Raw genomic sequence first — 13971 nt, forward strand, 5'->3', positions numbered from 1 at the left:
CAATTTCATCAATACATTCCTGTCGGGTTTCAATCCACAAAATAGGACATCCAGCAGTTTGGAGGTGAAGACTGATTGAGACTAATGGCAGGTTGAAAACACCACCAAACCCGCCTTTCAACAAGGCTAGCTTTATCATTAGTATACAGAAGAAAATTGAAGCGCTATTTGGTCATATATGAGAGAAACAGGTCACATGAAAAAACACACATTTAATGATGTAGAAGAATATAATTAAAATAGTTAAAAGTACACAATGAATATATATAAAAAGACACTAGTGGGTGTCGGATCTCAAAGCAGCTGTGCCCCTCTTAGTCCTGATATGAATCAATGAAAGCAGTTCAGACCTGTTCCATTTCCTATCAAGTGCCAAACATCCACCTGTTTATATTCAGGTTGGCTGACTCCACACAATATATGGATAAAACTTTGAGTCATATCCATATAGAGCTTATGGGAAACCATCTGCATTCCACCCCGGGCTTTATACTACCTCTTAGTCTACATTAAAATCATGTAAGTCATGTGATCTGCTTTTACAGAATTGAATGAGTTATAGATATAAAAAATTAAGCTTATTATATATATGAATAATTATGTGCTGATTATACAACATTTTAAACTGTATGTCTGTCATTATTGGTCATAGTATGAGAGTTTTTGGTCACAGCTAATCACACATGCAAATGAGCAGCCATGTTGAAAAGGGTATAAAAACCCTGGATAGCAGCACCTTCAATACCTTGAAAAAGTTGCGTGAACGCAACGAAACGCGTTGGTGCTTGGTGCTGTGCGTGCCCACTGTCTGCCAATTCAATTTCCTGAGGAATCTCTACCTGGACCAGGTCCCCACCATCTCTTCAACTTGTGGATCCCCGTTAGAAGAACACCCATTCCCAGCGTGGAATTTCCACACAGCCAAACAAGGGACAAACTTCTGCGGATGCCTACCGCTTAAACACCTTGAACAACTGCTGGTGGTAAATATTATACCTAATGGAACACTAACGGGACACCCAGAGTTTATCAATAGGGGACTGTTTTATTGGAACAGGTCTGAACTGCTTTCATTGATTCATATCAGGACTAAGAGGGGCACAGCTGCTTTGAGATCCGACACCCACTAGTGTCTTTTTATATATATTCATTGTGTACTTTTAACTATTTTAATTATATTCTTCTACATCATTAAATGTGTTTTTTTTCATGTGACCTGTTTCTCTCATATATGACCAAATAGCGCTTCAATTTTCTTCTGTATACATTTGTGGCTTGGGGGTCTGACCAACCCCTTTTTGTTATAGCTGCTGTGGTGCATCTCCCCAATCAGCGCCTGGAGTAAACTCACCTTAGGGTGTTTTTCTTTTCTTTAGCTTTATCATTAGGCATAGAATGCCTGCAGAGCCACCGGCAGAGCTTTAATAGCACAGAATTAATGTCAAGATTCTATTTAATCAACATACTAAAATGTACCAATTAAATAAGAGAAAATCAACTGAGCAATTTTATCTGAGGAGGATTTGGTGCTAAAGGAGAGGATTGGAGCTAAAGAACGTTGGGGGTCATTCCGAGTTGATCGCTCGCTAGCTAGTTTTAGCAGCCGTGCAAACGCTATGCCGCCGGGAGTGTATTTTAGCTTAGCAGAAGTGCGAACGTTTGTTCAGCCGAGCTCTGCAAAAACAGTTTGTGCAGTTTCTGAGTAGCTCTGAACCTACTCAGCGCTTGAGATCACTTCAGGCTATTCGTGTCCAGATTTGACGTCATACACCCGTCCAGCGAACGCCCAGCCACGCCTGCGTTTTTTCAGACACGCCTGCGTTTTTGCAAACACTCCCTGAAAACGGTCAGTTGACACCCAGAAACGCCCCCTTCCTGTCAATCTTCTTGCGTCCGTCAGTGCGACTGAAAACTTCGCTACAACCTGTGCACAACCACAACGGGCTTTGCACCCGTACTACACGCGTGCGCATTGTGGCCCATACGCATGCGCAGAAATGCTGATTTTTCACCTGTTCGCTGCACTGCAAAAATCGGCAGCGAGCGATCAACTCGGGATGACCCCCATTAAGTGTACTTGTGCCACCATGGGCTGTGTGCCTACTGCCTGCAAAATTGTACATTTGCACCTCATTTTACTTTCAGATTTTGAGGACCTGAGTCGTAAGCAATGGAAAGTCCTAAATAGGCAGACATGCCACTTCTAGGGTCCCAATAATCAATAAAGAAAATGAAAGAGTTAATGTATTTTATTCTGGCAGATTACAAAAGGAATGTATCACAGATGTGAATCAGACAACTAAATGGAATAATAGTCAAGAATTAAAAGAAAAGAGGAATCACTGTATTCTATCACAAACCACTGGTGTGCTGCATGTTCCATTTGTCAGTAAGAGGTCATGATTTCAATGATCATTATCACAATTTCATTTGTTTCAATCTGACATTCAGCACATTCACTGATAGCTGGCATTGATTGAGAGGCTGCTTGTAGCAAGTCAAGCACAACCCTCAGGTGTCTGGTCATTTAATGTTCAATAGATGTATTATCGGCTATATTCAATTAATCTTATATCTCACAGGGATCATGCTGAAGTTTTGTTTCGCCTCTGCCTCTATAATAAAATAGCTAGAACCTATAATAGGTTTTTGTCAACCTTACTATGTTGCAAGCATGCAGAACTTAATGCTTGGTTGGCATACACTAACAGTATAATTTATTAATATGGCTAAAATATTCTTTATGGTATTCTATATGGTTCTAAAAAAGGATAATTAATGACCCACTATAAACACTCCAAATTTCATTTAAATCTGTGTTGCACATTTTTTATTCCCCAGTAAAAATATGGTTATTGCTAACTTGTGGGTTTTCATCTGCTTCTTCATTTCTTTAATGGCAAGTCGGATCTATTGTACAGTATATGAAACTTAAATCAATCACCTCGTCACTGTGACCAAAATGTCAGAATTCAGAATGATTGATTCTGCTCATCCTCGGGGATTTCAATGCATGGGTGGATGATGAGCTCTCACGCCTTGGCCAAGACCTCCTGTGCACAATGAATGGTCTGGGCTTCACACAGGTCATTCCTTCTGCTAAACATAAAAGTGGTCACACTCTCAATCTTGTCTTTCAGATTGGATTAGAAGTCACTGACCTAAAAATAAACCCAGTCATCTGGTCAGACCACTACTCCCTTTGGTTCTCAGTTGCAACCCCTCAAATAAGATCTCTGCCCGTGGAGTTGACCAGGTATCGTCCAAGGAGGGGTATGACTCCCCAGGCTCTTGCAGCAAATCTGGATCTCTCTGCTATACTGGGTGCCTGTGAAGATCCCTGTTCCCTAGTCCGTTATTATAATAGGGATGTTATGGCTGCAATTGATATTATCGCCTCTGTGCGTATAAGACCCCGTAAACCACAACGTCAAGCTCCATGGTTCGACAACAGTGTTAGTGAGCTCAAGAAAAGGGGGTGTAGACTGGAAAGATGATGGATGAAGACTAACCTAGTGGATGACAAAATAAAACTAATAAAGCATAACGAGGAATATCAATCGACAATCACTCATAAGAAATCACAGTTCCTGTCAAATGAGATCACAGCAGCAAACAATAGGCCAGCTCAACTTTTCTGCACAGTGGAGATGCTTTGCAAGCCATCATGCCTTCAGACTGATGAAACCCTCTCCCAGGCAAGATGCAACGAGTTTGCAAACTTCTTTGCAGATAAAATATCCACCATCCGGGCTGGAATCTTCACAGTGCCATCAAAGGAGTGCCAAACTACAAAGCCTGCCAATATAAGCTACCTGCCTTCATGGACCAGCTTTGACCAAGTGGATGTAAAGGACACTGCTGAAATTGCTCGGATTTTGCATCCCACCACCTGTGATCTGGACCCAGCCTCAACCAAGTTTCTAATAGGTTGTATGGATATAATTGGTCCTGTCTTTGCAAAAATTGTTCAATGCTCTTTGCAGACAGGCATTTTTCCTGGACCCCTAAAGGAAGCAATTGTTAGACCACTTCTTAAAAAAACCTAATTTAGATCCCGACTACATGACCAACTACAGACCGGTATCAAACCTTCCTTTCCTAGGAAAGGTTATTGAGAAAGTGGTTGCAAATCAACTGGAAACCCGCCTGACAACCCATGATATTTATGATCCATTTCAATCAGGATTCAGGAGAAGACATAGCTCTGAAACAGCCATGGTGTGTGTGTTAAATGATCTTCTGATGGCAAGAGACAGAGGTGACTGTTCAATATTAATCCTTCTGGATCTCTCGGCAGCATTTGATACCGTGGACAATGGGCTTCTGATTGAGCGACTGATACATTTCTGTGGTCTGGATGGCACAGTCCAAAGCTGGTTAAAATAATTTCTCACAGGTAGGTCACAGAGAGTATCATCTGGATTATACTCATCACCACCAGTGCCATTGCCATGTGGTGTCCCACAAGGTTCTATACTAACCCCCATGCTTTTTGCAGTATACATGCTCCCATTGGGCGAAATAATCAGGTGCCATGGCCTGGTCTACCACTGCTATGCAGATGATACACAACTGTACGTGTCCTTTGCTCCGGGCACTGATAACCCAATAGCAACCCAAAATGGCTGTCTAGCTGAGCTACAGGAGTGGATGAGCGCCAGTTGGCTGCGACTGAACCCAGATAAAACAGAGTTCCTTATGATATGACCGCAACATCAAAGGACAAGACTGCAACATAGCCAATCAACTGGACTTACACTCGGGGATTCAGAATTACAGACCAGTGATCGTGTGCAGAATCTAAGCGTTGTCCTGGATGGTGGCTTGACACTTAAACATCAGATATCAGCCACAATCAAATCCTCATTATTTCACCTGAGGAACATAGCCAGAATCAAGCACTTAATTCCCTCAGATGATATGCCAAAAGTCATACATGCATTTTTATCATCTCGATTAGACTACTGTAATGCCCTCTACCTTGGTCTCCCAGCAAAAGAATTGCAACGCTTACAGCTGGTGCAAAACACAGCTGCCAGGCTGTTAACCAACCAGCCCCATTCTAGCCACATAACTCCCATCCTCTACTCCCTTCACTGGCTGCCTGTAAGATGGCGAATCATCTTCAAGATTTGCTTACTGAGTTTCAAAGCATTACATGACCAGGGCCCAAGGTACCTGAAACAGCTTCTGACCCCATACTGCCCCACTCGATTACTGCGATCTGTAGATGAAGGACTTTTAGCAGTACCTAGAATCTACTGTAATTCATCTGGGGGTCGAGCTTTTAGTCATGCAGCTCCGACTCTATGTAACTCACTTCCCCGCACAGTGCAAGAAGCCCCAACTATAGAATCCTTCAAAAGTCGACTCAAGACTTTCCTGTTTACTCAAGCATTTCCATAATGTCCCTTTTAGTATCTTCATGGTTCTGTATTTTATGAAAATGTACTTCATTATTTTCTGTACTATATTATGCTATGTATCTGTTAAGCGCCTTAAGTCCTATTGGAGAAAGAGCGCTATATAAATAAAATTATTATTATTATTATTATTATTGATTATCTTCAACATGCATTATTGGTGAATATAGTGGACGTTTTCAAATAAAAGTGAATGCTTAATTTTTGCCTTGCACAATTATTTTCAGCATAAAGTTAACATACTGTATCAAAAAAACCTTTGACAATTGGGTCGTTTTTTTTAATTTTTTGCTCTCACCTCTTCCAGAGAGACTTAGAATTTGTGAGATAGTACAAAATAGTTTAGAAACATCTTAAACACGGGAATATACCCCCCCCCCCCCCCCCCCAAGAAAAAGAAAAGTACAGTTTTCTTTAAAAAAAAAAAAAAGCACAGGAAGAAAAACATGTTAATTCCACTTGGTAGCATATTACAGATAACTATGGGCCTTATTCAGCTTCAGTTGCAGTGTTGTTAAAGTAGCAAAACTGCAACTGCTATCACTTATATGCTGGGGCCTACCCAGCGCAGGGCCAGGCTGCCCAGCATGCTAATGGCGGCCAGTGGTGCAATTGCAATTCAATTGTGATTGCATTGCTGAATAAGGGAATCCACTACCTGCGCAGTGGGTCACCGCCATTTTCTCAGTTGCAGCAGCCGCGTGTTATGTCACGTTGCCACCCTGAAAACATCCTTGAGCCGCACCCAATCTCGCTGCGTGTCACCTGCAATGCTGCGTCCCCGACCGCCCTGTGAACGCCACGTCCTATCAATAAGGCAGAGGTGTTTGCATCACTTAGATGCAATCGCATCTTCCCAGCATGCGCAGAGCAGCCCCTGCGCATGCCCACTGCACCAGGACCCTGGGAAATGCGATTCCATCGCAGAAGTGTCTGCTGCTGAATAAGGACCTATGTGTATTATGTGAGTAAGCATGTGCAAAGATAGGGGTAGAAACTAGAATATGTGTATGTATATAATATATAAAATATCTAGATATCTGTAATTCTTTTTAATTTAAAGAAAATTACCTAAAACAGTAATGTGTGATGACTTTATATTGCATTGCATGCATGGTAACTGAATGACAAGTTTTTTATGGAGAACTCTCCTTGTATAGACTTGCCCATCAGTAGCATGCGTATGTGCTATACACAGTAACTAGTTGTTCTGGATGCTGGCTAATAGCAAAGGCTGAGTTAAAGTGCTACTGTACTTATGAGGTCATTTTCATAAGTCAAGTTTTTGTTAACATTGGAGTTTAAATGGAAGTAATAAAAAGTGGTTGCAAATTTTACATGTTTCTTTTTCGATATGACAAAACAGTAATAAATGACATACAGTATAGTGCTGAGACTGATTCAAGATTTTGTTAGTAGTAAAAATGTCAATCTCAATGATGAAGATCCTGGACAGTCTTTGTCATGATGATTGCAAAGTCTCTACATTTAAAGGACTAGAATAGCTTTAAACAAAAAGGAAATGCAATCTCTGGCCTTGCTGTTGGACACTTACCCCCTGCAGCAGTTCAAAACTTAGGCCTTCATCTCCATAAAATCTGGGCCATGCTGCGAGCTGTTATTATACATTTGCATCCCGAAATATGGATTCAATCCTGTTTCTTTATCATAGTGTAAGATGAATCCAGTTGCAAAACTATACTTTAATAAATAGTGGGTATAGATTACCTTACAGTAGCTTGACTTTTTCAGTACTCCTGCACAACGTTAGTTTTCTATTCACTTTGCTGTGTACCTTGTGGTTTGGGACAGAAACTGCTTCTGTTCTTGCACAGCATCCCAAAGGCTCATCTGGTTGTTGTTGTTGTAGTCTGCAGGCGATTTAGAGCAGATGCAGAGTGCGTGCTACACTAGTTTTCATAGCGTAAGCTGCGGGACTTCACTCTGTGCATGGCCAGAAAAGTGGGCGCATGCAGCTCTCTTACTTTAACCTTCTTGCACCTGACTGATAGGATGGGGAGGGTGATCTGAGGCAGGCTGAGTACTGTAAGGGTGTGATTGAATTTTTGAAAATGTGCACTGACCAGACCTCAAATGAATACGCCTCTAGATAAGAAAGTATTGTTTGTGGCTGGTCAATGCCGAGTTATAGGTATTAACGCAAGCGATTCTTTTTCGATTAATGAGGAATATTCTGCAGACGTTGATTTATTTATTAGTGGGTGTTTTTTATGCTCTTATGTTCTTGTGTATGCAAATAAAAAAATGCGTGAGCAAGATGATTTGTTGTTAACGCCGTATTGGAGAGGTTTTACTGGTTTTATCGTAGTATCAGAATACATTTGGAGCAAATCTATAGTTACCCATGGTTCCAGAGGCACCCCCTTTCATGGGTTATAACAAGGTTTTGATTAGTAAGTAAACCAAATGTACCTCTTAGCAGCATAACACCATTTTCTACTAGGCCAGAGAGGAGATTGCGGCTTCACTGGCACGTTTGTCTTCCCTCAGAGGTACAGCAGGGTTCCCGCTACGTATCTGTGAAGATGAACGGTAACTCTAATAATAAATGAATCCACAATGGAAACACAATAAGAGTAAATATGAAATAGAATTAGCCAAAAATGTACTTATCCGTGGTTTGGGGTTTCAGATAAGAAATTAGATTTGCAGCTTACAAGAGTCTGTAAGTCAGCTGCAGTCTTCCATTTTTCTGGGCGTACAAATGTTCCACCCGATCTGAGTTGTTCTCCTGGTAACATATAGTGCTGAGATTGATTAAAGATTTTGTTAGTAGTAAAAATTGCAATCTCAATGATGAAGATCCTGGACAGCCTTTGTCATGATGATTGCAAAGTCTATATATTTAAAGGACTAGAATAGCTTTAAACAAGAAGGAGATGCAATCTCCGGCCTTGCTGTTGGACACTTACCCCCTGCAGCAGTTCAAAACTTAGGCCTTCATTTCCATAAAATCTGGGCCCTGCTGCGAGCTGTTATTATACATTTGCATCACAAAATATGGATTCAAACCTGTTCCTTTATCATAGGGTAAGATCAGGGCTGCCACCAGAAATTGTGGTGCCCGGGACTGAAAAAATAGGCAGGGCCCGCCTCCCTACCTCCCCCCACATGGAGGTAATAGCCACGTTAGTAAAGCAGTCCCCGCATCACAACCTACCAGCAGCAGCAGCAGTGGAGGGCGATCTCTCACACTCAGTCAGTGCTGCTGCTGCTCGGACGGCATGGCCCGCGGAAGTGCAGGCGTGGACCCAGCGCCGCTGGCGGTGGCTTCAATTCTCAAATCCACCACTGACTAGCAGCAGGTCAGCCGCGATCATTGTCACCGGCAGCCAGTGTTGCAAATAGAAAAAATGTCTTACAAGTACTGTTTGCTCGCGCCTAAGGTGCGCGTGGCAAAAAATGGGTGTGACCAAATGCCACATGGGGTGTGGTCAATGAAAATGGGGGCGTGACACACATATGGGGGAGGGGCAGATACACATATGACCCCAATAGTGCCAGATACACGTTGCACCACAGTGCCAGATATACATTGCCCCACAGTGCCAGATATACATTGCCCCACAGTGCCAGATACACATTGCCTCACTGTGCCAGATACACAAATGCTCCCAGAGTGCCAGATATACATTGCCTCACAGTGCCAGATACACATTGCCCCACAGTGCCAGATACACATTGCCTCACTGTGCAAGATACACAAATGCTCCCAGAGTGCCAGATATACATTGCCTCACAGTGCCAGATACACATTGCCCCACAGTGCCAGATACACAAATGCCCCCACAGTGCCAGATTTGCCCCCAGTGCCAGGTACACATGTCCCCCCAGTGCTAGATATGCCCCCAGTGCCGGATATGCCCCCAGTGCCAGATACACATGTTCCCCCAGTACCAGATATGCCCCCAGTGCCAGATATGCTCCCACTGCCAGGTATACAAGTCCCCCAGTGCCAGATATGTCCCCAGTGCCAGATATGCTCCCACTGCCAGGTATACATGCCCCCCCAGTGCCAGATATGCCCCCAGTGCCAGATATGCCCCAATTGCCAGATATACATGCCCCCCCCCAGTGCCAGATATGCCTCCAGTGACAGATATGCTCCCATTGCCAGGTATACATGCCCCCCCAGTGCCAGATATGCCCCCTATGCAGGTATACATGCCCCCCCAGTGCCAGATATGCCCCCAGTGCCAGATATGCCCCAATTGCCAGATATACATGCCCCCCCAGTGCCAGATATGCCCCCAGTGCCAGATATGTTCCCACTGCCAGGTATACATGCCCCCCCCCCAGTGCCAGATATGCCCCCAGTGCCAGATATACAGGAAGCTCCCCGCTCCCATGCTGCTCACCTGTTTCTGTGTGAGGGGAGGAGAGCGCAGCCTGCGCCTCTCCTTTCCCTCAGTCTCCGGCGGGTGCGGGTGTCTCCGTTCAATTCAGCGCCGATCCGTGAGCCAATCAAAGGTCGCGGTCCGCGAGCTCTGATTGGCTCACAGGCAGCGCTGAATTGAAGAAACAGAGGGGCAGGAGAGGTGCAGGGCTACGCTCTCCTCCCCTCACATCAGCAGGACGGATCGGCGGTGAGCAGCAGAGGGAGGGGGGAGGGATGGGGAGCGGCGGCCCGAGGATACGGTGGCGGCAGATGCGGCCGGGTATATCCACGGGTGGCTGTGTGTGCAGCCCAGGCCCTCCACTCTGTCAGGGTTGGGATAACTGTACACAGGGCACCCCCTTGATGGCGGCCCTGGGTAAGATGAATCCAGTTGCAAAACTATACTTTAGTAAATAGTGAGTATAGATTCAGAGGCGTCACCAGGTGTGGTGACACCCGGTGCGCGCCCCTGATGTACTGCCGCGATCGCGGCAAAAAGGGGGCGTGGTCTTACAGCTAGGGGGCTTGGCTTCGCGGGGATACTGGTATCGTCACTCTGGGGGCGTGCCCAGCATCTCCGGAGATGCTGGGCTTCCCCCAGAGACGATCTCAGTGTGCTGTCGGCTCCTCTGCTATGACAGGAGCCGGGTGCTGTAGCGGAATTTCACACTACAGCACCTGGCTCCTGTCACTACGGAGGAGCTGACATTTGGTGTCACCCCCTCCAGGTGTCACACCCGGGTGCGGGCCGCACCCCCCGCACCCGCCTTGTGACGCCACTGTATAGATTACCTTACAGTAGCTTCACTTTTTCAGTACTCCAGTATAACATTGGCTTTTCTATTCACTTTGCTGTGTACCTTGCGGTATGGGACAGAAACTGTTCTTGCACAGCATCCCAAAGGCTCATCTGGATGTTGCTGTTGTAGTCTGCAGGAGATTTGGAGCAGATGCAGAGTGCGTGCTACACTAGTTTTCATAGCGTAAACTGCAGGACTTCACTCTGTGCATGTTGAGAAAAGTGGGTGCATGCAGCTCTCTTTGACATTCTTGTACCCGGCTGATAGGACGGGGAGGGTGTTCTGAGGCAGGCCGAGTACTGTAAGGGTGTGATTGAACTTTTGAAAATGTGCACTGACCAGAGAACAAATGAATACGCCTCTAGAAAAGAAAGTATTGTTTGTGGCTGGCCAATGCAGAGTTATAGGTATTAACGCAAGCAATCTTTTTGCGATTAACGAGGAATATTCCGCCAACATTGATTTATTGATTAGTGGGTGTATTTTATGCTTTTATGTGCTTGTGTATGCAAATAAAAAATTGCGTGAGCAAGATGATTTGTTGTTACCACCGTATTGGAGAGGTTTTACTGGTTTTATGGGTTATAACTAGAGATGTGCATCGGAAATTTTTCGGGTTTTGTGTTTTGGTTTTGGATTCAGTTCCGCGGCCGTGTTTTGGATTCGGACGCGTTTTGGCAAAACCTCCCTGAAAATTTTTTGCCCGATTCGGGTGTGTTTTGGATTCGGGTGTTTTTTTTTCAATAACCCCTCAAAAACAGCTTAAATCATAGAATTTGGGGATAATTTTGATCCTATAGTATTATTAACCTCAATAACCATAATTTCCACTCATTTCCAGTCTATTCTGAACACCTCACACCTCACAATACTATTTTAAGTCATAAAATTTGCACCGAGGTCGCTGGATGACTAAACTAAGCGACCCAAGAGGGCGGCACAAACACCTGGCCCATCTAGGAGTGGCACTGCAGTGTCAGACAGGATGGCACATGATGCAAAGAAAAGAGAAAAAGGGGTGCACTGTGGTCGCTGGACGGCTAAGCTAAGCGACACAAACACCTCAATATCACAGGAATTATTCGTTCTAATCAATGGTATTATTGGTCCAAATCACTGAAAGAAAATGACAAAATCACAGGAATTATTCGTTCTAATCAATGGTGTTATTGGTCCAAATCACTGGAAGAAAATGACAAAATCACGGGAATCATTTGGCAAGATCTCTGTAATTAATAATTAATTATAAATCACTGATATTAATTGGTAAAATCTAGCTATCGCCTGCCTAGTGAAGTGGAATCTAGATGGGATTTTGTACCGGGGACACAATAACTTCATCAATTATCTAAATCCCAATTCACTAATAGCGGAAAACGGGCGCACGTCTAACAGCGCACTGATTATACTGAGAACTGATTATACTGATCAATCACTGATTATACTGAGCACTGATTTTACTGAGCACTGATGATACTACGGAGAACTGACACTGAGCAGCGAGAACAGCACTGGACTATTGTACTGTAGTATACTGGTCACCACAATGCTGCACTGTACTACTATATACTGCTCACAACAATGCAGCACAGATATGGATACTTGCAGTGATACAGAGCTGCAAGATACAGCAATGGCCTACTGTACTGTACAACTATATACTGTTGGTCACCAATATTCTGCACTGTACTACTATATATACTGCTCACAAAAATGCAGCACAGATATGGAATGGATTCTTGCAGTGACACAGAGCTGCAAGATACAGCAATGGCCTACTGTACAACTAGTGTATATACTGTTGGTCACCAAAATGCTGCACTTTACTACTATATATACTGCTCACAAAAATGCAGCACAGATATGAAATGGATACTTGCAGTGACACAGAGCTGCAAGATACAGCAATGGCCTACTGTACTGTACAACTATATACTGTTGGTCACCAAAATGCTGCACTGTACTACTATATATACTGCTCACAAAAATGCAGCACAGATATGGAATGGATACTTGCAGTGACACAGAGCTGCAAGATACAGCAATGGCCTACTGTACTGTACAACTATATACTGTTGGTCACCAAAATGCAGCACACTTAGCACAGATATGGAGCTTTTCAGGCAGAGAACGTAGATATTTGCAGCACATTGAGCACAGATATTTGCAGCACACTGAGCACAGATATTTGCAGCACAATGAGCACAGATATGGAGCTTCTCAGGGAGAGAATGTAGCCACGTCCTCTCCGTTCAATCTCCAATGCACAAGTGAAAATGGCGGGGAGGCGCGGCTCTTTATATAGAATACGAATCTCGCGAGAACCGACAGCGGGATGATGACGTTCGGCAGCGATCGGGTTAACCGAGCAAGGCAGGAAGATCTGAGGCTGCCTCGGAACCGTGTAAAATAGGTGAAGTTCGGGGGTGTTCGGATCTCAACGAACCAAACCCCCTCATCTCTAGTTATAACAAGGTTTTGATTAGTAAATAAACCAAATGTATCTCTTAGCAGCATGACACCATTTTCTACTAGGCCAGAGTGGGGATCGCGGCTTCACAGGCACGTTTGTCTTCCCTCAGAGGTACAGCAGGGTTCCCGCTACATATATATGTGAAGAGAAAAAGTTACTATATAGGTAAATGAATCCGCAATGGAAACACAATAAGAGTAAATGTGAAATAGAATTAGCCAAAAATGTACTTATCCGTGGTTTGGGGTTTCAGAATAGAAATCAGATTTGCAGTTTACAAGAGTCTGTAAGTCAGCTGCAGTCTTCCATTTTCCTGGCCGTGCAAATGTTCCACCCGATCCGAAATGATCGCCTGGAAACATATAGTGCTTAAATTAATTAAAGATTTTGTTAGTAGTAAAAATGTCAATCTCAATGATGAAGATCCTGGACAGTCTTTGTCATGAGGATTGCAAAGTCTCTACATTTAAAGGACTAGAATAGCTTTAAACAAAAAGGAGATGCAATCTCTGGCCTTGCTGTTGGACACTTACCCCCTGCAGAAGTTCAAAACTTAGGCCTTCATTTCCATAAAATCTGGGCCCTGCTGCGAGCTGTTATTATACATTTGCATCCCGAAATATGGATTCAAACCTGTTTCTTTATCATAGGGTGAGATGAATCCAATTGCAAAACTATACTTTAATAAATAGTGGGTATAGATTACCTTACAGTAGCTTGACTTTTTTAGTACTCCAGTACAACGTTGGCTTTTCTATTCACTTTGCTGTGTACCTTGTGGTTTGGGACAGAAACTGCTTCTGTTCTTGCACAGCATCCCAAAGGCTCATCTGGTTGTTGTTGTTGTAGTCTGCAGGAGATTTGGAGCAGATG

The sequence above is a fragment of the Pseudophryne corroboree genome, chromosome 6 (assembly GCF_028390025.1).
Source record: "Pseudophryne corroboree isolate aPseCor3 chromosome 6, aPseCor3.hap2, whole genome shotgun sequence".
Lineage (NCBI taxonomy): Eukaryota > Metazoa > Chordata > Amphibia > Anura > Myobatrachidae > Pseudophryne > Pseudophryne corroboree.